The sequence below is a fragment of the Xyrauchen texanus genome, chromosome 20, assembly GCF_025860055.1.
Source record: "Xyrauchen texanus isolate HMW12.3.18 chromosome 20, RBS_HiC_50CHRs, whole genome shotgun sequence".
Classification (NCBI taxonomy): Eukaryota; Metazoa; Chordata; class Actinopteri; order Cypriniformes; family Catostomidae; genus Xyrauchen; species Xyrauchen texanus.
The window spans coordinates 544,622-570,896 of NC_068295.1; the positions used below are offsets into that span (position 1 = coordinate 544,622).

The 26,275-nt window shown below is 38.0% G+C and overlaps 1 protein-coding gene across 1 annotated transcript in view; it reads right to left on the reverse strand.

Moving 5' to 3' along the window:
• Window positions 1–26,275, reverse strand: part of LOC127660825 (serine/threonine-protein kinase 32C) — a 73,433-nt gene that overhangs the window by 17,445 nt on the left and 29,713 nt on the right. The window lies entirely within an intron of this gene.

Below are 26,275 nucleotides of genomic sequence, written 5' to 3' on the forward strand. Positions count from 1 at the left end.
GACAGATGAATATCTAACGGCCACTTCTAGAGAGAGTACCTATAGTACTAAATCATCTCCATTTATAGACAGTTTGTCTAACTGTGGACAGAGGAATATCTAGCGGCCACTTCTAGAGAGAGTACCTATAGTACTAAATCATCTCCATTTATAGACAGTTTGTCTCACTGTGGACAGATGAATATCTAACGGCCACTTCTAGAGAGAGTACCTATAGTACTAAATCATCTCCATTTATAGACAGTTTGTCTAACTGTGGATAGATGAATATCTAGCGGCCACTTCTAGAGAGAGTACCTATAGTACTAAATCATCTCCATTTATAGACAGTTTGTCTCACTGTGGACAGATGAATATCTAAAGGCCACTTCTAGAGAGAGTACCTATAGTACTAGATCACCTCCATTTATTGACAGTTTGTCTAACTGTGGACAGATGAATATCTGACGGCCACTTCTAGTGAGAGTACCTATAGTACTAAATCACTTCCATTTATAGACAGTTTGTCTCACTGTGGACAGATGTATATCTAACGGCCACTTCTAGAGAGAGTACCTATAGTACTAAATCATCTCCATTTATAGACAGTTTGTCTATCTGTGGACAGATGAATATCTAACGGCCACTTCTAGTGAGAGTACCTATAGTACTAAATCATCTTCATTTATAGACAGTTTGTCTAACTGTGGACAGATGAATATCTAACGGCCACTTCTAGTGAGAGTACCTATAGTACTAATTCATCTCCATTTATAGACAGTTTGTCTATCTGTGAACAGATGAATATCTAACGGCCACTTCTAGTAAGAGTACCTATAGTACTAAATCACCTCCATTTATAGACAGTTTGTCTCACTGTGGACAGATGAATATCTAGCGGCCACTTCTAGAGAGTACCTATAGTACTAAATCATCTCCATTTATAGACAGTTTGTCTCACTGTGGACAGATGAATATCTACGGCCACTTCTAGAGCGAGTACCTATAGTACTAAATCATCTCCATTTATAGACAGTTTGTCTATCTGTGGACAGATGAATATCTAACGGCCACTTCTAGTGAGAGTACCTATAGTACTAAATCATCTTCATTTATAGACAGTTTGTCTAACTGTGGACAGATGAATATCTAATGGCCACTTCTAGAGAGAGTACATATAGTACTAAATCATCTCCATTTATAGACAGTTTGTCTCACTGTGGACAGATGTATATCAAGCGGCCACTTCTAGAGAGAGTACCTATAGTACTAAATCATCTCCATTTATAGACAGTTTGTCTAACTGTGGACAGATGAATATCTAACGGCCACTTCTAGAGAGAGTACCTATAGTACTAAATCACCTCCATTTATAGACAGTTTGTCTCACTGTGGACAGATGTATATCTAACGGCCCTTCTAGAGAGAGTACCTATAGTACTAAATCATCTCCATTTATAGACAGTTTGTCTAACTGTGGACAGATGAATATCTGACGGCCACTTCTAGTGAGAGTACCTATAGTACTAAATCATCTCCATTTATAGACAGTTTGTCTAACTGTGGACAGATGAATATCTAACGGCCACTTCTAGAGAGAGTACCTATAGTACTAAATCATCTCCATTTATAGACAGTTTGTCTAACTGTGGACAGATGAATATCTAACGGCCACTTCTAGAGAGAGTACCTATAGTACTAAATCATCTCCATTTATAGACAGTTTGTCTATCTGTGGACAGATGAATATCTAACGGCCACTTCTAGTGAGAGTACCTATAGTACTAAATCATCTCCATTTATAGACAGTTTGTCTAACTGTGGACAGATGAATATCTAACGGCCACTTCTAGAGAGTACCTATAGTACTAAATCATCTCCATTTATAGACAGTTTGTCTAACTGTGGACAGATGAATATCTAACGGCCACTTCTAGTGAGAGTACCTATAGTACTAAATCATCTCCATTTATAGACAGTTTGTCTAACTGTGGACAGATGAATATCTAACGGCCACTTCTAGTAAGAGTACCTATAGTACTAAATCATCTCCATTTATAGACAGTTTGTCTAACTGTGGACAGATGAATATCTAACGGCCACTTCTAGAGAGAGTACCTATAGTACTAAATCATCTCCATTTATAGACAGTTTGTCTCACTGTGGACAGATGAATATCTAACGGCCACTTCTAGAGAGAGTACCTATAGTACTAAATCATCTCCATTTATAGACAGTTTGTCTAACTGTGGACAGATGAATATCTAACTGGCCACTTCTAGTGAGAGTACCTATAGTACTAAATCATCTCCATTTATAGACAGTTTGTCTAACTGTGGACAGATGAATATCTAACGGCCACTTCTAATGAGAGTACCTATAGTACTAAATCATCTCCATTTATAGACAGTTTGTCTAACTGTGGACAGATGAATATCTAACGGCCACTTCTAGTGAGAGTACCTATAGTACTAAATCATCTCCATTTATAGACAGTTTGTCTAACTGTGGACAGATGAATATCTAACGGCCACTTCTAGTGAGAGTACCTATAGTACTAAATCATCTCCATTTATAGACAGTTTGTCTAACTGTGGACAGATGAATATCTAACGGCCACTTCTAGTGAGAGTACCTATAGTACTAAATCATCTCCATTTATAGACAGTTTGTCTAACTGTGGACAGATGAATATCTAACGGCCACTTCTAGTGAGAGTACCTATAGTACTAAATCATCTCCATTTATAGACAGTTTGTCTAACTGTGGACAGATGAATATCTAGCGGCCACTTCTAGAGAGAGTACCTATAGTACTAAATCATCTCCATTTATAGACAGTTTGTCTAACTGTGGACAGATGAATATCTAGCGGCCACTTCTAGAGAGAGTACCTATAGTACTAAATCATCTCCATTTATAGACAGTTTGTCTCACTGTGGACAGATGAATATCTAACGGCCACTTCTAGTGAGAGTACCTATAGTACTAAATCATCTCCATTTATAGACAGTTTGTCTAACTGTGGACAGATGAATATCTAGCGGCCACTTCTAGAGAGAGTACCTATAGTACTAAATCATCTCCATTTATAGACAGTTTGTCTAACTGTGGACAGATGAATATCTAACGGCCACTTCTAGGAGAGTACCTATAGTACTAAATCATCTCCATTTATAGACAGTTTGTCTAACTGTGGACAGATGAATATCTAGCGGCCACTTCTAGAGAGTACCTATAGTACTAAATCATCTCCATTTATAGACAGTTTGTCTAACTGTGGACAGATGAATATCTAACGGCCACTTCTAGAGAGTACCTATAGTACTAAATCATCTCCATTTATAGACAGTTTGTCTAACTGTGGACAGATGAATATCTAACGGCCACTTCTAGTGAGAGTACCTATAGTACTAAATCATCTCCATTTATAGACAGTTTGTCTAACTGTGGACAGATGAATATCTAACGGCCACTTCTAGAGAGTACCTATAGTACTAAATCATCTCCATTTATAGACAGTTTGTCTAACTGTGGACAGATGAATATCTAACGGCCACTTCTAGTGAGAGTACCTATAGTACTAAATCATCTCCATTTATAGACAGTTTGTCTAACTGTGGACAGATGAATATCTAACTGGCCACTTCTAGTGAGAGTACCTATAGTACTAAATCATCTCCATTTATAGACAGTTTGTCTAACTGTGGACAGATGAATATCTAACGGCCACTTCTAGTAGAGTACCTATAGTACTAAATCATCTCCATTTATAGACAGTTTGTCTAACTGTGGACAGATGAATATCTAGCGGCCACTTCTAGTGAGAGTACCTATAGTACTAAATCATCTCCATTTATAGACAGTTTGTCTCACTGTGGACAGATGAATATCTACGGCCACTTCTAGTGAGAGTACCTATAGTACTAAATCATCTCCATTTATAGACAGTTTGTCTAACTGTGGACAGATGAATATCTAGCGGCCACTTCTAGTGAGAGTACCTATAGTACTAAATCATCTCCATTTATAGACAGTTTGTCTAACTGTGGACAGATGAATATCTAATGGCCACTTCTAGGAGAGTACCTATAGTACTAAATCATCTCCATTTATAGACAGTTTGTCTCACTGTGGACAGATGAATATCTACTGGCCACTTCTAGAGAGAGTACCTATAGTACTAAATCATCTCCATTTATAGACAGTTTGTCTAACTGTGGACAGATGAATATCTAACGGCCACTTCTAGTGAGAGTACCTATAGTACTAAATCATCTCCATTTATAGACAGTTTGTCTAACTGTGGACAGATGAATATCTAGCGGCCACTTCTAGTGAGAGTACCTATAGTACTAAATCATCTCCATTTATAGACAGTTTGTCTAACTGTGGACAGATGAATATCTAGCGGCCACTTCTAGTGAGAGTACCTATAGTACTAAATCATCTCCATTTATAGACAGTTTGTCTAACTGTGGACAGATGAATATCTAGCGGCCACTTCTAGTAGAGTACCTATAGTACTAAATCATCTCCATTTATAGACAGTTTGTCTAACTGTGGACAGATGAATATCTAGCTGGCCACTTCTAGAGAGTACCTATAGTACTAAATCATCTCCATTTATAGACAGTTTGTCTAACTGTGGACAGATGAATATCTAGCGGCCACTTCTAGAGAGAGTACCTATAGTACTAAATCATCTCCATTTATAGACAGTTTGTCTAACTGTGGACAGATGAATATCTAGCGGCCACTTCTAGTGAGAGTACCTATAGTACTAAATCATCTCCATTTATAGACAGTTTGTCTAACTGTGGACAGATGAATATCTAGCGGCCACTTCTAGGAGAGTACCTATAGTACTAAATCATCTCCATTTATAGACAGTTTGTCTAACTGTGGACAGATGAATATCTAACGGCCACTTCTAGTGAGAGTACCTATAGTACTAAATCATCTCCATTTATAGACAGTTTGTCTAACTGTGGACAGATGAATATCTAACGGCCACTTCTAGTGAGAGTACCTATAGTACTAAATCATCTCCATTTATAGACAGTTTGTCTAACTGTGGACAGATGAATATCTACGGCCACTTCTAGTAGAGTACCTATAGTACTAAATCATCTCCATTTATAGACAGTTTGTCTAACTGTGGACAGATGAATATCTAGCGGCCACTTCTAGAGAGTACCTATAGTACTAAATCATCTCCATTTATAGACAGTTTGTCTCACTGTGGACAGATGAATATCTAACGGCCACTTCTAGTGAGTACCTATAGTACTAAATCATCTCCATTTATAGACAGTTTGTCTAACTGTGGACAGATGAATATCTAGCGGCCACTTCTAGTGAGAGTACCTATAGTACTAAATCATCTCCATTTATAGACAGTTTGTCTAACTGTGGACAGATGAATATCTAATGGCCACTTCTAGGAGAGTACCTATAGTACTAAATCATCTCCATTTATAGACAGTTTGTCTCACTGTGGACAGATGAATATCTACTGGCCACTTCTAGGAGAGTACCTATAGTACTAAATCATCTCCATTTATAGACAGTTTGTCTAACTGTGGACAGATGAATATCTAGCGGCCACTTCTAGAGAGTACCTATAGTACTAAATCATCTCCATTTATAGACAGTTTGTCTAACTGTGGACAGATGAATATCTAACGGCCACTTCTAGTGAGAGTACCTATAGTACTAAATCATCTCCATTTATAGACAGTTTGTCTAACTGTGGACAGATGAATATCTACGGCCACTTCTAGTGAGAGTACCTATAGTACTAAATCATCTCCATTTATAGACAGTTTGTCTAACTGTGGACAGATGAATATCTAACGGCCACTTCTAGTGAGAGTACCTATAGTACTAAATCATCTCCATTTATAGACAGTTTGTCTAACTGTGGACAGATGAATATCTACGGCCACTTCTAGTGAGAGTACCTATAGTACTAAATCATCTCCATTTATAGACAGTTTGTCTAACTGTGGACAGATGAATATCTAGCGGCCACTTCTAGTAGAGTACCTATAGTACTAAATCATCTCCATTTATAGACAGTTTGTCTAACTGTGGACAGATGAATATCTAACGGCCACTTCTAGTGAGAGTACCTATAGTACTAAATCATCTCCATTTATAGACAGTTTGTCTAACTGTGGACAGATGAATATCTAACGGCCACTTCTAGAGAGTACCTATAGTACTAAATCATCTCCATTTATAGACAGTTTGTCTCACTGTGGACAGATGAATATCTAACGGCCACTTCTAGAGAAGTACCTATAGTACTAAATCATCTCCATTTATAGACAGTTTGTCTAACTGTGGACAGATGAATATCTAGCGGCCACTTCTAGTGAGAGTACCTATAGTACTAAATCATCTCCATTTATAGACAGTTTGTCTAACTGTGGACAGATGAATATCTACTGGCCACTTCTAGTGAGAGTACCTATAGTACTAAATCATCTCCATTTATAGACAGTTTGTCTAACTGTGGACAGATGAATATCTAATGGCCACTTCTAGTAGAGTACCTATAGTACTAAATCATCTCCATTTATAGACAGTTTGTCTAACTGTGGACAGATGAATATCTAACGGCCACTTCTAGTGAGAGTACCTATAGTACTAAATCATCTCCATTTATAGACAGTTTGTCTAACTGTGGACAGATGAATATCTAACGGCCACTTCTAGTAGAGTACCTATAGTACTAAATCATCTCCATTTATAGACAGTTTGTCTAACTGTGGACAGATGAATATCTAGCGGCCACTTCTAGAGAGTACCTATAGTACTAAATCATCTCCATTTATAGACAGTTTGTCTCACTGTGGACAGATGAATATCTAGCGGCCACTTCTAGGAGAGTACCTATAGTACTAAATCATCTCCATTTATAGACAGTTTGTCTAACTGTGGACAGATGAATATCTACGGCCACTTCTAGTGAGAGTACCTATAGTACTAAATCATCTCCATTTATAGACAGTTTGTCTCACTGTGGACAGATGAATATCTAACGGCCACTTCTAGTGAGAGTACCTATAGTACTAAATCATCTCCATTTATAGACAGTTTGTCTAACTGTGGACAGATGAATATCTAACGGCCACTTCTAGTGAGAGTACCTATAGTACTAAATCATCTCCATTTATAGACAGTTTGTCTAACTGTGGACAGATGAATATCTAACGGCCACTTCTAGTGAGAGTACCTATAGTACTAAATCATCTCCATTTATAGACAGTTTGTCTAACTGTGGACAGATGAATATCTACGGCCACTTCTAGAGAAGTACCTATAGTACTAAATCATCTCCATTTATAGACAGTTTGTCTCACTGTGGACAGATGAATATCTAGCGGCCACTTCTAGTGAGAGTACCTATAGTACTAAATCATCTCCATTTATAGACAGTTTGTCTAACTGTGGACAGATGAATATCTAACGGCCACTTCTAGTGAGAGTACCTATAGTACTAAATCATCTCCATTTATAGACAGTTTGTCTAACTGTGGACAGATGAATATCTAGCGGCCACTTCTAGAGAGAGTACCTATAGTACTAAATCATCTCCATTTATAGACAGTTTGTCTAACTGTGGACAGATGAATATCTAACGGCCACTTCTAGGAGAGTACCTATAGTACTAAATCATCTCCATTTATAGACAGTTTGTCTAACTGTGGACAGATGAATATCTAACGGCCACTTCTAGTGAGAGTACCTATAGTACTAAATCATCTCCATTTATAGACAGTTTGTCTAACTGTGGACAGATGAATATCTAGCGGCCACTTCTAGTGAGAGTACCTATAGTACTAAATCATCTCCATTTATAGACAGTTTGTCTAACTGTGGACAGATGAATATCTAACGGCCACTTCTAGAGAGTACCTATAGTACTAAATCATCTCCATTTATAGACAGTTTGTCTAACTGTGGACAGATGAATATCTAGCGGCCACTTCTAGTGAGAGTACCTATAGTACTAAATCATCTCCATTTATAGACAGTTTGTCTAACTGTGGACAGATGAATATCTAGCGGCCACTTCTAGTGAGAGTACCTATAGTACTAAATCATCTCCATTTATAGACAGTTTGTCTAACTGTGGACAGATGAATATCTAACGGCCACTTCTAGTGAGAGTACCTATAGTACTAAATCATCTCCATTTATAGACAGTTTGTCTAACTGTGGACAGATGAATATCTAGCGGCCACTTCTAGTGAGAGTACCTATAGTACTAAATCATCTCCATTTATAGACAGTTTGTCTAACTGTGGACAGATGAATATCTAGCGGCCACTTCTAGAGAGTACCTATAGTACTAAATCATCTCCATTTATAGACAGTTTGTCTAACTGTGGACAGATGAATATCTAACGGCCACTTCTAGTGAGAGTACCTATAGTACTAAATCATCTCCATTTATAGACAGTTTGTCTAACTGTGGACAGATGAATATCTAACGGCCACTTCTAGTGAGAGTACCTATAGTACTAAATCATCTCCATTTATAGACAGTTTGTCTAACTGTGGACAGATGAATATCTACGGCCACTTCTAGTGAGAGTACCTATAGTACTAAATCATCTCCATTTATAGACAGTTTGTCTAACTGTGGACAGATGAATATCTAATGGCCACTTCTAGTGAGAGTACCTATAGTACTAAATCATCTCCATTTATAGACAGTTTGTCTAACTGTGGACAGATGAATATCTAGCGGCCACTTCTAGTGAGAGTACCTATAGTACTAAATCATCTCCATTTATAGACAGTTTGTCTAACTGTGGACAGATGAATATCTAGCGGCCACTTCTAGAGAGAGTACCTATAGTACTAAATCATCTCCATTTATAGACAGTTTGTCTAACTGTGGACAGATGAATATCTAACGGCCACTTCTAGTGAGAGTACCTATAGTACTAAATCATCTCCATTTATAGACAGTTTGTCTAACTGTGGACAGATGAATATCTAACGGCCACTTCTAGTGAGAGTACCTATAGTACTAAATCATCTCCATTTATAGACAGTTTGTCTAACTGTGGACAGATGAATATCTAACGGCCACTTCTAGTGAGAGTACCTATAGTACTAAATCATCTCCATTTATAGACAGTTTGTCTAACTGTGGACAGATGAATATCTAGTGGCCACTTCTAGTGAGAGTACCTATAGTACTAAATCATCTCCATTTATAGACAGTTTGTCTAACTGTGGACAGATGAATATCTAGTGGCCACTTCTAGAGAGTACCTATAGTACTAAATCATCTCCATTTATAGACAGTTTGTCTCACTGTGGACAGATGAATATCTAATGGCCACTTCTAGAGAGAGTACCTATAGTACTAAATCATCTCCATTTATAGACAGTTTGTCTCACTGTGGACAGATGAATATCTAGCGGCCACTTCTAGGAGAGTACCTATAGTACTAAATCATCTCCATTTATAGACAGTTTGTCTAACTGTGGACAGATGAATATCTAGCGGCCACTTCTAGTGAGAGTACCTATAGTACTAAATCATCTCCATTTATAGACAGTTTGTCTCACTGTGGACAGATGAATATCTATCGGCCACTTCTAGTGAGAGTACCTATAGTACTAAATCATCTCCATTTATAGACAGTTTGTCTAACTGTGGACAGATGAATATCTAACGGCCACTTCTAGTGAGAGTACCTATAGTACTAAATCATCTCCATTTATAGACAGTTTGTCTAACTGTGGACAGATGAATATCTAACGGCCACTTCTAGGAGAGTACCTATAGTACTAAATCATCTCCATTTATAGACAGTTTGTCTAACTGTGGACAGATGAATATCTAGCGGCCACTTCTAGTGAGAGTACCTATAGTACTAAATCATCTCCATTTATAGACAGTTTGTCTAACTGTGGACAGATGAATATCTAACGGCCACTTCTAGTGAGAGTACCTATAGTACTAAATCATCTCCATTTATAGACAGTTTGTCTAACTGTGGACAGATGAATATCTAACGGCCACTTCTAGGAGAGTACCTATAGTACTAAATCATCTCCATTTATAGACAGTTTGTCTAACTGTGGACAGATGAATATCTAGCGGCCACTTCTAGTGAGAGTACCTATAGTACTAAATCATCTCCATTTATAGACAGTTTGTCTAACTGTGGACAGATGAATATCTAACGGCCACTTCTAGTGAGAGTACCTATAGTACTAAATCATCTCCATTTATAGACAGTTTGTCTAACTGTGGACAGATGAATATCTATGGCCACTTCTAGTGAGAGTACCTATAGTACTAAATCATCTCCATTTATAGACAGTTTGTCTAACTGTGGACAGATGAATATCTAGCGGCCACTTCTAGTGAGAGTACCTATAGTACTAAATCATCTCCATTTATAGACAGTTTGTCTAACTGTGGACAGATGAATATCTACTGGCCACTTCTAGTGAGAGTACCTATAGTACTAAATCATCTCCATTTATAGACAGTTTGTCTAACTGTGGACAGATGAATATCTAACGGCCACTTCTAGTGAGAGTACCTATAGTACTAAATCATCTCCATTTATAGACAGTTTGTCTAACTGTGGACAGATGAATATCTAACGGCCACTTCTAGTGAGAGTACCTATAGTACTAAATCATCTCCATTTATAGACAGTTTGTCTAACTGTGGACAGATGAATATCTAGCGGCCACTTCTAGTGAGAGTACCTATAGTACTAAATCATCTCCATTTATAGACAGTTTGTCTAACTGTGGACAGATGAATATCTAGCGGCCACTTCTAGTGAGAGTACCTATAGTACTAAATCATCTCCATTTATAGACAGTTTGTCTAACTGTGGACAGATGAATATCTAGCGGCCACTTCTAGTGAGAGTACCTATAGTACTAAATCATCTCCATTTATAGACAGTTTGTCTAACTGTGGACAGATGAATATCTAGCGGCCACTTCTAGTGAGAGTACCTATAGTACTAAATCATCTCCATTTATAGACAGTTTGTCTAACTGTGGACAGATGAATATCTAACGGCCACTTCTAGTAGAGTACCTATAGTACTAAATCATCTCCATTTATAGACAGTTTGTCTAACTGTGGACAGATGAATATCTAATGGCCACTTCTAGAGAAGTACCTATAGTACTAAATCATCTCCATTTATAGACAGTTTGTCTAACTGTGGACAGATGAATATCTAACGGCCACTTCTAGGAGAGTACCTATAGTACTAAATCATCTCCATTTATAGACAGTTTGTCTAACTGTGGACAGATGAATATCTAACGGCCACTTCTAGTGAGAGTACCTATAGTACTAAATCATCTCCATTTATAGACAGTTTGTCTAACTGTGGACAGATGAATATCTAACGGCCACTTCTAGTGAGAGTACCTATAGTACTAAATCATCTCCATTTATAGACAGTTTGTCTAACTGTGGACAGATGAATATCTAACGGCCACTTCTAGTGAGAGTACCTATAGTACTAAATCATCTCCATTTATAGACAGTTTGTCTAACTGTGGACAGATGAATATCTAACGGCCACTTCTAGTGAGAGTACCTATAGTACTAAATCATCTCCATTTATAGACAGTTTGTCTAACTGTGGACAGATGAATATCTAACGGCCACTTCTAGAGAGAGTACCTATAGTACTAAATCATCTCCATTTATAGACAGTTTGTCTAACTGTGGACAGATGAATATCTAGCGGCCACTTCTAGAGAGAGTACCTATAGTACTAAATCATCTCCATTTATAGACAGTTTGTCTATCTGTGGACAGATGAATATCTAGCGGCCACTTCTAGAGAGAGTACCTATAGTACTAAATCATCTCCATTTATAGACAGTTTGTCTAACTGTGGACAGATGAATATCTAGCGGCCACTTCTAGAGAGTACCTATAGTACTAAATCATCTCCATTTATAGACAGTTTGTCTAACTGTGGACAGATGAATATCTAGCGGCCACTTCTAGGAGAGTACCTATAGTACTAAATCATCTCCATTTATAGACAGTTTGTCTCACTGTGGACAGATGAATATCTAACGGCCACTTCTAGAGAGAGTACCTATAGTACTAGATCACCTCCATTTATTGACAGTTTGTCTATCTGTGGACAGATGAATATCTAGTGGCCACTTCTAGAGAGAGTACCTATAGTACTAAATCATCTCCATTTATAGACAGTTTGTCTCACTGTGGACAGATGAATATCTAACGGCCACTTCTAGAGAGAGTACCTATAGTACTAAATCATCTCCATTTATAGACAGTTTGTCTCACTGTGGACAGATGAATATCTAACGGCCACTTCTAGAGAGAGTACCTATAGTACTAAATCATCTCCATTTATAGACAGTTTGTCTAACTGTGGACAGATGAATATCTAACGGCCACTTCTAATGAGAGTACATATAGTACTAAATCATCTCCATTTATAGACAGTTTGTCTCACTGTGGACAGATGAATATCTAACGGCCACTTCTAGTGAGAGTACCTATAGTACTAAATCATCTCCATTTATAGACAGTTTGTCTAACTGTGGACAGATGAATATCTAACGGCCACTTCTAGTGAGAGTACCTATAGTACTAAATCATCTCCATTTATAGACAGTTTGTCTAACTGTGGACAGATGAATATCTAACGGCCACTTCTAGTGAGAGTACCTATAGTACTAAATCATCTCCATTTATAGACAGTTTGTCTAACTGTGGACAGATGAATATCTAACGGCCACTTCTAGTGAGAGTACCTATAGTACTAAATCATCTCCATTTATAGACAGTTTGTCTATCTGTGAACAGATGAATATCTAACGGCCACTTCTAGTAAGAGTACCTATAGTACTAAATCACCTCCATTTATAGACAGTTTGTCTAACTGTGGACAGATGAATATCTAACGGCCACTTCTAGAGAGAGTACCTATAGTACTAAATCACCTCCATTTATAGACAGTTTGTCTCACTGTGGACAGATGTATATCTAACGGCCACTTCTAGAGAGAGTACCTATAGTACTAAATCATCTCCATTTATAGACAGTTTGTCTAACTGTGGACAGATGAATATCTAACGGCCACTTCTAGTGAGAGTACCTATAGTACTAAATCATCTCCATTTATAGACAGTTTGTCTAACTGTGGACAGATGAATATCTAACGGCCACTTCTAGTGAGAGTACATATAGTACTAAATCATCTCCATTTATAGACAGTTTGTCTAACTGTGGACAGATGAATATCTAACGGCCACTTCTAGTGAGAGTACCTATAGTACTAAATCATCTCCATTTATAGACAGTTTGTCTAACTGTGGACAGATGAATATCTAACGGCCACTTCTAGTGAGAGTACCTATAGTACTAAATCATCTCCATTTATAGACAGTTTGTCTAACTGTGGACAGATGAATATCTAACGGCCACTTCTAGTGAGAGTACCTATAGTACTAAATCATCTCCATTTATAGACAGTTTGTCTATCTGTGGACAGATGAATATCTAACGGCCACTTCTAGGAGAGTACCTATAGTACTAAATCATCTCCATTTATAGACAGTTTGTCTAACTGTGGACAGATGAATATCTAGCGGCCACTTCTAGAGAGAGTACCTATAGTACTAAATCATCTCCATTTATAGACAGTTTGTCTAACTGTGGACAGATGAATATCTAGCGGCCACTTCTAGAGAGAGTACCTATAGTACTAAATCATCTCCATTTATAGACAGTTTGTCTAACTGTGGACAGATGAATATCTAACTGGCCACTTCTAGTGAGAGTACCTATAGTACTAAATCATCTCCATTTATAGACAGTTTGTCTAACTGTGGACAGATGAATATCTAGCGGCCACTTCTAGAGAGTACCTATAGTACTAAATCATCTCCATTTATAGACAGTTTGTCTAACTGTGGACAGATGAATATCTAACTGGCCACTTCTAGAGAGAGTACCTATAGTACTAAATCATCTCCATTTATAGACAGTTTGTCTAACTGTGGACAGATGAATATCTAGCGGCCACTTCTAGAGAGTACCTATAGTACTAAATCATCTCCATTTATAGACAGTTTGTCTAACTGTGGACAGATGAATATCTAACGGCCACTTCTAGAGAGAGTACCTATAGTACTAAATCATCTCCATTTATAGACAGTTTGTCTAACTGTGGACAGATGAATATCTAACGGCCACTTCTAGAGAGAGTACCTATAGTACTAAATCATCTCCATTTATAGACAGTTTGTCTATCTGTGGACAGATGAATATCTAACGGCCACTTCTAGTGAGAGTACCTATAGTACTAAATCATCTCCATTTATAGACAGTTTGTCTCACTGTGGACAGATGAATATCTAATGGCCACTTCTAGAGAGAGTACCTATAGTACTAAATCATCTCCATTTATAGACAGTTTGTCTAACTGTGGACAGATGAATATCTACGGCCACTTCTAGTGAGAGTACCTATAGTACTAAATCATCTCCATTTATAGACAGTTTGTCTAACTGTGGACAGATGAATATCTAATGGCCACTTCTAGTGAGAGTACCTATAGTACTAAATCATCTCCATTTATAGACAGTTTGTCTAACTGTGGACAGATGAATATCTAACGGCCACTTCTAGTAGAGTACCTATAGTACTAAATCATCTCCATTTATAGACAGTTTGTCTAACTGTGGACAGATGAATATCTAGCGGCCACTTCTAGAGAGAGTACCTATAGTACTAAATCATCTCCATTTATAGACAGTTTGTCTAACTGTGGACAGATGAATATCTAATGGCCACTTCTAGTGAGAGTACCTATAGTACTAAATCATCTCCATTTATAGACAGTTTGTCTAACTGTGGACAGATGAATATCTAGTGGCCACTTCTAGAGAGAGTACCTATAGTACTAAATCATCTCCATTTATAGACAGTTTGTCTCACTGTGGACAGATGAATATCTAACGGCCACTTCTAGAGAGAGTACCTATAGTACTAAATCATCTCCATTTATAGACAGTTTGTCTAACTGTGGACAGATGAATATCTAGCGGCCACTTCTAGTGAGAGTACCTATAGTACTAAATCATCTCCATTTATAGACAGTTTGTCTCACTGTGGACAGATGAATATCTAACTGGCCACTTCTAGTGAGAGTACCTATAGTACTAAATCATCTCCATTTATAGACAGTTTGTCTAACTGTGGATAGATGAATATCTAGCGGCCACTTCTAGAGAGAGTACCTATAGTACTAAATCATCTCCATTTATAGACAGTTTGTCTATCTGTGGACAGATGAATATCTAACGGCCACTTCTAGAGAGAGTACCTATAGTACTAAATCATCTCCATTTATAGACAGTTTGTCTAATTGTGGACAGATGAATATCTAAAGGCCACTTCTAGAGAGAGTACCTATAGTACTAAATCATCTCCATTTATAGACAGTTTGTCTAACTGTGGACAGATGAATATCTAACGGCCACTTCTAGTGAGAGTACCTATAGTACTAAATCATCTCCATTTATAGACAGTTTGTCTCACTGTGGACAGATGAATATCTAACGGCCACTTCTAGAGAGAGTACCTATAGTACTAAATCATCTCCATTTATAGACAGTTTGTCTAACTGTGGACAGATGAATATCTAACGGCCACTTCTAGTGAGAGTACCTATAGTACTAAATCATCTTCATTTATAGACAGTTTGTCTAACTGTGGACAGATGAATATCTAACGGCCACTTCTAGTGAGAGTACCTATAGTACTAAATCATCTCCATTTATAGACAGTTTGTCTATCTGTGGACAGATGAATATCTAACGGCCACTTCTAGTAAGAGTACCTATAGTACTAAATCACCTCCATTTATAGACAGTTTGTCTCACTGTGGACAGATGAATATCTAGCGGCCACTTCTAGAGAGTACCTATAGTACTAAATCATCTCCATTTATAGACAGTTTGTCTAACTGTGGACAGATGAATATCTAACGGCCACTTCTAGAGAGAGTACCTATAGTACTAAATCATCTCCATTTATAGACAGTTTGTCTAACTGTGGACAGATGAATATCTAACGGCCACTTCTAGTGAGAGTACCTATAGTACTAAATCATCTCCATTTATAGACAGTTTGTCTAACTGTGGACAGATGAATATCTAATGGCCACTTCTAGTGAGAGTACCTATAGTACTAAATCATCTCCATTTATAGACAGTTTGTCTAACTGTGGACAGATGAATATCTAACGGCCACTTCTAGAGAGAGTACCTATAGTACTAAATCATCTCCATTTATAGACAGTTTGTCTAACTGTGGACAGATGAATATCCTAACGGCCACTTCTAGAGAGAGTACCTATAGTACTAAATCATCTCCATTTATAGACAGTTTGTCTAACTGTGGACAGATGAATATCTAACGGCCACTTCTAGAGAGAGTACCTATAGTACTAAATCATCTCCATTTATAGACAGTTTGTCTAACTGTGGACAGATGAATATCTAATGGCCACTTCTAGTGAGAGTACCTATAGTACTAAATCATCTCCATTTATAGACAGTTTGTCTAACTGTGGACAGATGAATATCTAACGGCCACTTCTAGAGAGTACCTATAGTACTAAATCATCTCCATTTATAGACAGTTTGTCTAACTGTGGACAGATGAATATCTAACTGACCACTTCTAGAGAGAGTACCTATAGTACTAAATCATCTCCATTTATAGACAGTTTGTCTAACTGTGGACAGATGAATATCTAGCGGCCACTTCTAGAGAGAGTACCTATAGTACTAAATCATCTCCATTTATAGACAGTTTGTCTAACTGTGGACAGATGAATATCTAACGGCCACTTCTAGAGAGAGTACCTATAGTACTAAATCATCTCCATTTATAGACAGTTTGTCTATCTGTGGACAGATGAATATCTAATGGCCACTTCTAGTGAGAGTACCTATAGTACTAAATCATCTCCATTTATAGACAGTTTGTCTAACTGTGGACAGATGAATATCTAACGGCCACTTCTAGAGAGAGTACCTATAGTACTAAATCATCTCCATTTATAGACAGTTTGTCTAACTGTGGACAGATGAATATCTAACGGCCACTTCTAGAGAGAGTACCTATAGTACTAAATCAGTTTGTCTATCTGTGGACAGATGAATATCTAACGGCCACTTCTAGAGAGAGTACCTATAGTACTAAATCATCTCCATTTATAGACAGTTTGTCTAACTGTGGACAGATGAATATCTAACGGCCACTTCTAGAGAGAGTACCTATAGTACTAAATCATCTCCATTTATAGACAGTTTGTCTCACTGTGGACAGATGAATATCTAACGGCCACTTCTAGTGAGAGTACCTATAGTACTAAATCATCTCCATTTATAGACAGTTTGTCTAACTGTGGACAGATGAATATCTAACGGCCACTTCTAGAGAGTACCTATAGTACTAAATCATCTCCATTTATAGACAGTTTGTCTAACTGTGGACAGATGAATATCTAACGGCCACTTCTAGAGAGAGTACCTATAGTACTAAATCATCTCCATTTATAGACAGTTTGTCTAACTGTGGACAGATGAATATCTAGCGGCCACTTCTAGTGAGAGTACCTATAGTACTAAATCATCTCCATTTATAGACAGTTTGTCTAACTGTGGACAGATGAATATCTAACGGCCACTTCTAGAGAGAGTACCTATAGTACTAAATCATCTCCATTTATAGACAGTTTGTCTAACTGTGGACAGATGAATATCTAACGGCCACTTCTAGTGAGAGTACCTATAGTACTAAATCATCTCCATTTATAGACAGTTTGTCTAACTGTGGACAGATGAATATCTAACGGCCACTTCTAGTGAGAGTACCTATAGTACTAAATCATCTCCATTTATAGACAGTTTGTCTAACTGTGGACAGATGAATATCTAACGGCCACTTCTAGTGAGAGTACCTATAGTACTAAATCATCTCCATTTATAGACAGTTTGTCTAACTGTGGACAGATGAATATCTAGCGGCCACTTCTAGTGAGAGTACCTATAGTACTAAATCATCTCCATTTATAGACAGTTTGTCTAACTGTGGACAGATGAATATCTAACGGCCACTTCTAGTGAGAGTACCTATAGTACTAAATCATCTCCATTTATAGACAGTTTGTCTAACTGTGGACAGATGAATATCTAACGGCCACTTCTAGTGAGAGTACCTATAGTACTAAATCATCTCCATTTATAGACAGTTTGTCTAACTGTGGACAGATGAATATCTAACGGCCACTTCTAGTGAGAGTACCTATAGTACTAAATCATCTCCATTTATAGACAGTTTGTCTAACTGTGGACAGATGAATATCTAACGGCCACTTCTAGTGAGAGTACCTATAGTACTAAATCATCTCCATTTATAGACAGTTTGTCTAACTGTGGACAGATGAATATCTAACGGCCACTTCTAGTGAGAGTACCTATAGTACTAAATCATCTCCATTTATAGACAGTTTGTCTAACTGTGGACAGATGAATATCTAACGGCCACTTCTAGTGAGAGTACCTATAGTACTAAATCATCTCCATTTATAGACAGTTTGTCTAACTGTGGACAGATGAATATCTAGCGGCCACTTCTAGTGAGAGTACCTATAGTACTAAATCATCTCCATTTATAGACAGTTTGTCTAACTGTGGACAGATGAATATCTAATGGCCACTTCTAGAGAGAGTACCTATAGTACTAAATCATCTCCATTTATAGACAGTTTGTCTAACTGTGGACAGATGAATATCTAATGGCCACTTCTAGTGAGAGTACCTATAGTACTAAATCATCTCCATTTATAGACAGTTTGTCTAACTGTGGACAGATGAATATCTAACGGCCACTTCTAGTGAGAGTACCTATAGTACTAAATCATCTCCATTTATAGACAGTTTGTCTAACTGTGGACAGATGAATATCTAACGGCCACTTCTAGTGAGAGTACCTATAGTACTAAATCATCTCCATTTATAGACAGTTTGTCTAACTGTGGACAGATGAATATCTAACGGCCACTTCTAGTGAGAGTACCTATAGTACTAAATCATCTCCATTTATAGACAGTTTGTCTAACTGTGGACAGATGAATATCTAGCGGCCACTTCTAGTGAGAGTACCTATAGTACTAAATCATCTCCATTTATAGACAGTTTGTCTAACTGTGGACAGATGAATATCTAATGGCCACTTCTAGAGAGAGTACCTATAGTACTAAATCATCTCCATTTATAGACAGTTTGTCTAACTGTGGATAGATGAATATCTAGCGGCCACTTCTAGAGAGAGTACCTATAGTACTAAATCATCTCCATTTATAGACAGTTTGTCTATCTGTGGACAGATGAATATCTAGCGGCCACTTCTAGAGAGAGTACCTATAGTACTAAATCATCTCCATTTATAGACAGTTTGTCTCACTGTGGACAGATGAATATCTAACGGCCACTTCTAGAGAGAGTACCTATAGTACTAAATCATCTCCATTTATAGACAGTTTGTCTAACTGTGGACAGATGAATATCTAGCGGCCACTTCTAGAGAGAGTACCTATAGTACTAAATCATCTCCATTTATAGACAGTTTGTCTCACTGTGGACAGATGAATATCTAACGGCCACTTCTAGAGAGAGTACCTATAGTACTAAATCATCTCCATTTATAGACAGTTTGTCTAACTGTGGATAGATGAATATCTAGCGGCCACTTCTAGAGAGAGTACCTATAGTACTAAATCATCTCCATTTATAGACAGTTTGTCTAACTGTGGATAGATGAATATCTAGCGGCCACTTCTAGAGAGAGTACCTATAGTACTAAATCATCTCCATTTATAGACAGTTTGTCTCACTGTGGATAGATGAATATCTAAAGGCCACTTCTAGAGAGAGTACCTATAGTACTAAACCATCTCCATTTACAGTTTGTCCATCTGTGGACAGATGAATATCTAACGGCCACTTCTAGTGAGAGTACCTATAGTACTAAATCACTTCCATTTATAGACAGTTTGTCTCACTGTGGACAGATGTATATCTAACGGCCACTTCTAGAGAGAGTACCTATAGTACTAAATCATCTCCATTTATAGACAGTTTGTCTATCTGTGGACAGATGAATATCTAACGGCCACTTCTAGTGAGAGTACCTATAGTACTAAATCATCTTCATTTATAGACAGTTTGTCTAACTGTGGACAGATGAATATCTAACGGCCACTTCTAGTGAGAGTACCTATAGTACTAATTCATCTCCATTTATAGACAGTTTGTCTATCTGTGAACAGATGAATATCTAACGGCCACTTCTAGTAAGAGTACCTATAGTACTAAATCACCTCCATTTATAGACAGTTTGTCTCACTGTGGACAGATGAATATCTAGCGGCCACTTCTAGAGAGAGTACCTATAGTACTAAATCACCTCCATTTATAGACAGGTTGTCTCACTGTGGACAGATGTATATCTAACGGCCACTTCTAGAGCGAGTACCTATAGTACTAAATCATCTCCATTTATAGACAGTTTGTCTATCTGTGGACAGATGAATATCTAACGGCCACTTCTAGTGAGAGTACCTATAGTACTAAATCATCTTCATTTATAGACAGTTTGTCTAACTGTGGACAGATGAATATCTAATGGCCACTTCTAGAGAGAGTACCTATAGTACTAAATCATCTCCATTTATAGACAGTTTGTCTATCTGTGGACAGATGAATATCTAACGACCACTTCTAGAGAGAGTACCTATAGTACTAAATCATCTCCATTTATAGACAGTTTGTCTATCTGTGGACAGATGAATATCCAGCGGCCACTTCTAGAGAGAGTACCTATAGTACTAAATCATCTCCATATATAGACAGTTTGTCTAATTGTGGACAGATGAATATCTAACGGCCACTTCTAGAGAGAGTACCTATAGTACTAAATCATCTCCATTTATAGACAGTTTGTCTATCTGTGAAAAGATGAATATCTAATGGCCACTTCTAGTGAGAGTACCTATAGTACTAAATCATCTCCATTTATAGACAGTTTGTCTAACTGTGGACAGATGAATATCTAACGGCCACTTCTAGTGAGAGTACCTATAGTACTAAATCATCTCCATTTATAGACAGTTTGTCTAACTGTGGACAGATGAATATCTAGTGGCCACTTCTAGAGAGAGTACCTATAGTACTAAATCATCTCCATTTATAGACAGTTTGTCTAATCTGTGGACAGATGAATATCCAGTGGCCACTTCTAGAGAGAGTACCTATAGTACTAAATCATCTCCATTTATAGACAGTTTGTCTAATCTGTGGACAGATGAATATCTAATGGCCACTTCTAGAGAGAGTACCTCTAGTACTAAATCATCTCCATTTATAGACAGTTTGTCTATCTGTGGACAGATGAATATCTAATGGCCACTTCTAGTGAGAGTACCTATAGTACTAAATCATCTTCATTTATAGACAGTTTGTCTAACTGTGGACAGATGAATATCTAACGGCCACTTCTAGAGAGAGTACCTATAGTACTAAATCATCTCCATTTATAGACAGTTTGTCAAACTGTGGACAGATGAATATCTAACGGACACTTCTAGAGAGAGGACCTATAGTACTAAATCATCTCCATTTATAGACAGTTTGTCTATCTGTGGACAGATGAATATCCAGCAGCCACTTCTAGAGAGAGTACCTATAGTACTATATCATCTCCATTTATAGACAGTTTGTCTAATTGTGGACAGATGTATATCTAACGGCCACTTCTAGTGAGAGTACCTATAGTACTAAATCATCTCCATTTATAGACAGTTTGTCTCACTGTGGACAGATGAATATCTAATGGCCACTTCTAGTGAGAGTACCTATAGTACTAAATCATCTTCATTTATAGACAGTTTGTCTAACTGTGGACAGATGAATATCTAACGGCCACTTCTAGAGAGAGTACCTATAGTACTAAATCATCTCCATTTATAGACAGTTTGTCAAACTGTGGACAGATGAATATCTAACGACCACTTCTAGAGAGAGTACCTATAGTACTAAATCATCTCCATTTATAGACAGTTTGACTATCTGTGGACAGATGAATATCCAGTGGCCACTTCTAGAGAGAGTACCTATAGTACTAAATCATCTCCATATATAGACAGTTTGTCTAATTGTGGACAGATGAATATCTAACGGCCACTTCTAGAGAGAGTACCTATAGTACTAAATCATCTCCATTTATAGACAGTTTGTCTATCTGTGAAAAGATGAATATCTAATGGCCACTTCTAGTGAGAGTACCTATAGTACTAAATCATCTTCATTTATAGACAGTTTGTCTAACTGTGGACAGATGAATATCTAACGGCCACTTCTAGAGAGAGTACCTATAGTACTAAATCATCTCCATTTATAGACAGTTTGTCAAACTGTGGACAGATGAATATCTAACGGACACTTCTAGAGAGAGTACCTATAGTACTAAATCATCTCCATTTATAGACAGTTTGTCTATCTGTGGACAGATGAATATCCAGCAGCCACTTCTAGAGAGAGTACCTATAGTACTATATCATCTCCATTTATAGACAGTTTGTCTAATTGTGGACAGATGTATATCTAACGGCCACTTCTAGTGAGAGTACCTATAGTACTAAATCATCTCCATTTATAGACAGTTTGTCTCACTGTGGACAGATGAATATCTAACGGCCACTTCTAGAGAGAGTACCTATAGTACTAAATCATCTCCATTTATAGACAGTTTGTCTCACTGTGGACAGATGAATATCTAACGGCCACTTCTAGTGAGAGTACCTATAGTACTAAATCATCTCCATTTATAGACAGTTTGTCTAACTGTGGACAGATGAATATCTAACGGCCACTTCTAGTGAGAGTACCTATAGTACTAAATCACCTCCATTTATAGACAGTTTGTCTAACTGTGGACAGATGAATATCTAACGGCCACTTCTAGTGAGAGTACCTATAGTACTAAATCATCTCCATTTATAGACAGTTTGTCTAACTGTGGACAGATGAATATCTAACGGCCACTTATAGAGAGAGTACCTATAGTACTAAATCACCTCCATTTATAGACAGTTTGTCTAACTGTGGACAGATGAATATCTAGCGGCCACTTCTAGAGGGAGTACCTATAGTACTAAATCATCTCCATTTATAGACAGTTTGTCTATCTGTGGACAGATGAATATCTAATGGCCACTTCTAGAGAGAGTACCTATAGTACTAAATCATCTCCATTTATAGACAGTTTGTCTATCTGTGGACAGATGAATATCTAATGGCCACTTCTAGTGAGAGTACCTATAGTACTAAATCACCTCCATTTACAGACAGTTTGTCTAACTGTGGACAGATGAATATCTAGCGGCCACTTCTAGATAGAGTACCTATAGTACTAAATCATCTCCATTTATAGACAGTTTGTCTATCTGTGGACAGATGAATATCTAACGGCCACTTCTAGAGAGAGTACCTATAGTACTAAATCATCTCCATTTATAGACAGTTTGTCTATCTGTGGACAGATGAATATCTAACGGCCACTTCTAGAGAGAGTACCTATAGTACTAAATCATCTCCATTTATAGACAGTTTGTCTAACTGTGGACAGATGAATATCTAGCGGCCACTTCTAGAGAGAGTACCTACAGTACTAAATCATCTCCATTTATAGACAGTTTGTCTAACTGTGCACACATGAATATCTAAATTCTTCCAGATAACCCTGTATCCCTTTCCAGCTTTATGCAAAGCAACAGTTCTTGATTGTAGGTCTTTTAAAATCTCTTTTTTGCAAGGCATGGTCCACATCAGCATCAGCAGATGCTTCTTGTGAATGGCAAACTCAAAATGTTTGAGTGATTTTTATAAGTCAGAGTAGCTCCAACCCACACCTTCAATCTCGATTCAGTATCTGGATGCCAGGTTTGCCAACTCCTGACTCTAATTAGCTTATGTTGACATCATTAGCCTAGGGGTTCACATACTTTTTCCAACCTACACTGTAAATGATTGAATGATGTTTAAATATAACAATCTGTACAAGAACAATAGAATAATTTGTGTGTTATTAGTTAAAACAGATTGTTTTTGTTCATTATTGTGACTTAGAAGAAGATCAAACCAGATTTTAAGACAAATTTATACATAAATGCAGGTCATTCAAAAGGGTTCACATAGTTTTTCTTGCCCCTGTATATTCACATATAGGTGGCGCTGTTTAGTTGACAGCTGAGATTCAGACAATCAGGGACTGTTCATTTTAAAACAGAGTTTTGTTTGTCTACAAAAGTTGTTCTCTTATCTAGTGTGTGATTGTTATATAAAACGCTGACAGCACGACTGTGTCACACCCCAGCAGCGCACAGACAGGACGCGCTCCTCGTTGTTATGGGTTGTCAAGGAAACGCTATCTGCAGATGGTTTTTGATGCAGTCGTGTGGTGTAATTCCCAAATGCTTCCGACAGAGAGAATGAATCCACAGAGACTCTGATGAGACAGACACGCCTGAACCAGAGCGCTGACAACCGGAATGTGAATGTGTGAATGCTTCATTTCTACTGTTCTTGTGTGTGTGTGCATGTGTGTGTGTGTGTGCTTGTTCTTATCTTCCATCTCTCTGTTGGGCTTTTCACACTTGAAACTGTTCCCAGTTTCATTCTACATCATCCGAGCTTAAATGGTTAACTGACTGACAGGAGTCCCGGTAATGCGGATGTGAAAATGCCATCTTGGCGAGGTGTTTATTTCAACACAGTCACTGATGTCTAACGTAAACTGAGGGAGAAAAAAGCGGATTTGTATCCAAATATTGACTTGAAGTGTAAAGGTAGCTTCATTGGCTAAGTGCACAAGATGGCACCGGTGAGCTTTCACCACTGACTTTGTGCATGATTACGTCCGGTCGTATGAGATCAGACATTGTGTTTCAACCAGCAGCGAGGAGCTGACCAATGGTATGAAGTAAATAGTGTTAAAATTGTGGGTAGCACTTTACAATAAGGGGGTCTGGGTATCTCAGCCAGTATTGACGCTGATTATCACACCTGGAGTCGTGAGTTTGAATCCAGGGTGTGCTGAGTGACTCCAGTCGGGTCTCCTTAGCAACCAAATTGACCCGGTTGCTAGGGAGGGTAGAGTCACATGGGGTAACCAAACTGGCCCGGTTGCTAGGGAGGGTAGCGTCACATGGGGTAACCAAATTGGCCCAGTTGCTAGGGAGGGTAGAGTCAAATGGGGTAACCAAATTGGGCCGGTTGCTAGGGAGGGTAGAGTCACATGGGGTAACCGCATTGGCCTGGTTGCTAGGGAGGGTAGAGTATAGCGTGAAGCCTCCACACGCGCTACGTCTCCATGGTAACGTACTCAACAAGTCACGTGATAAGATGCACTGATTGACGGTCTCAGATGCGGAGGCAACTGAGATTCCTCCTCCGCCACCCGGATTGAGGCTGAGTCACTACACCACCATGAGGACTTACAGCGCATTGGCATTGGTATATCTTACCAAATCTGTATCCTAGCCTAGCATTGTTTAATCATGTTCAAAGAAACTTAGATAAGCTACTGCTGTTTCTGATGTTTAATATCATTTCTTACCTTCAATGCTAAGACACGGTGCAGTTGCCAACAACAGCCTTAAAGAATCACACCGTTTATGAGTTTATGAGTTTATGAGATGTGCCTAGCAAAACCGTAAGTGACTATCGCACACCCTCTAAACCAGAAATCAAACATGGCATCTTGTGCAACTAGTCAATAGACCTGCTGCTTTCCAACATGATCACATGGGAAGTCGGAACGCTGTTTCGAATGTTCCGGTATCCTAGGATTGGCTATGGCACGCCCTATCTCCCATCGGACATATTTAGAACGGCTCAACAACACGTACTTTCCCTCGTGGCATGACTAATAGCACGTTGCATCAGGTGCATGGGAGATCACTCATTCAAACGAGGAAGTAATCACGTGTGTAAACAGTCACGAGCGTGATAAGAGGTCACATTTTGTATTTTGTCTCTACTAATGGTCAGGATTTACACCCTGTTCAGCGGAAAACAATTCTATTTTTGATAGAAATGAATGTCACGCTTGTTTATATGCTCTGAAACACCGCTTTAGGCAGTGTTTGCAAATTCGGATC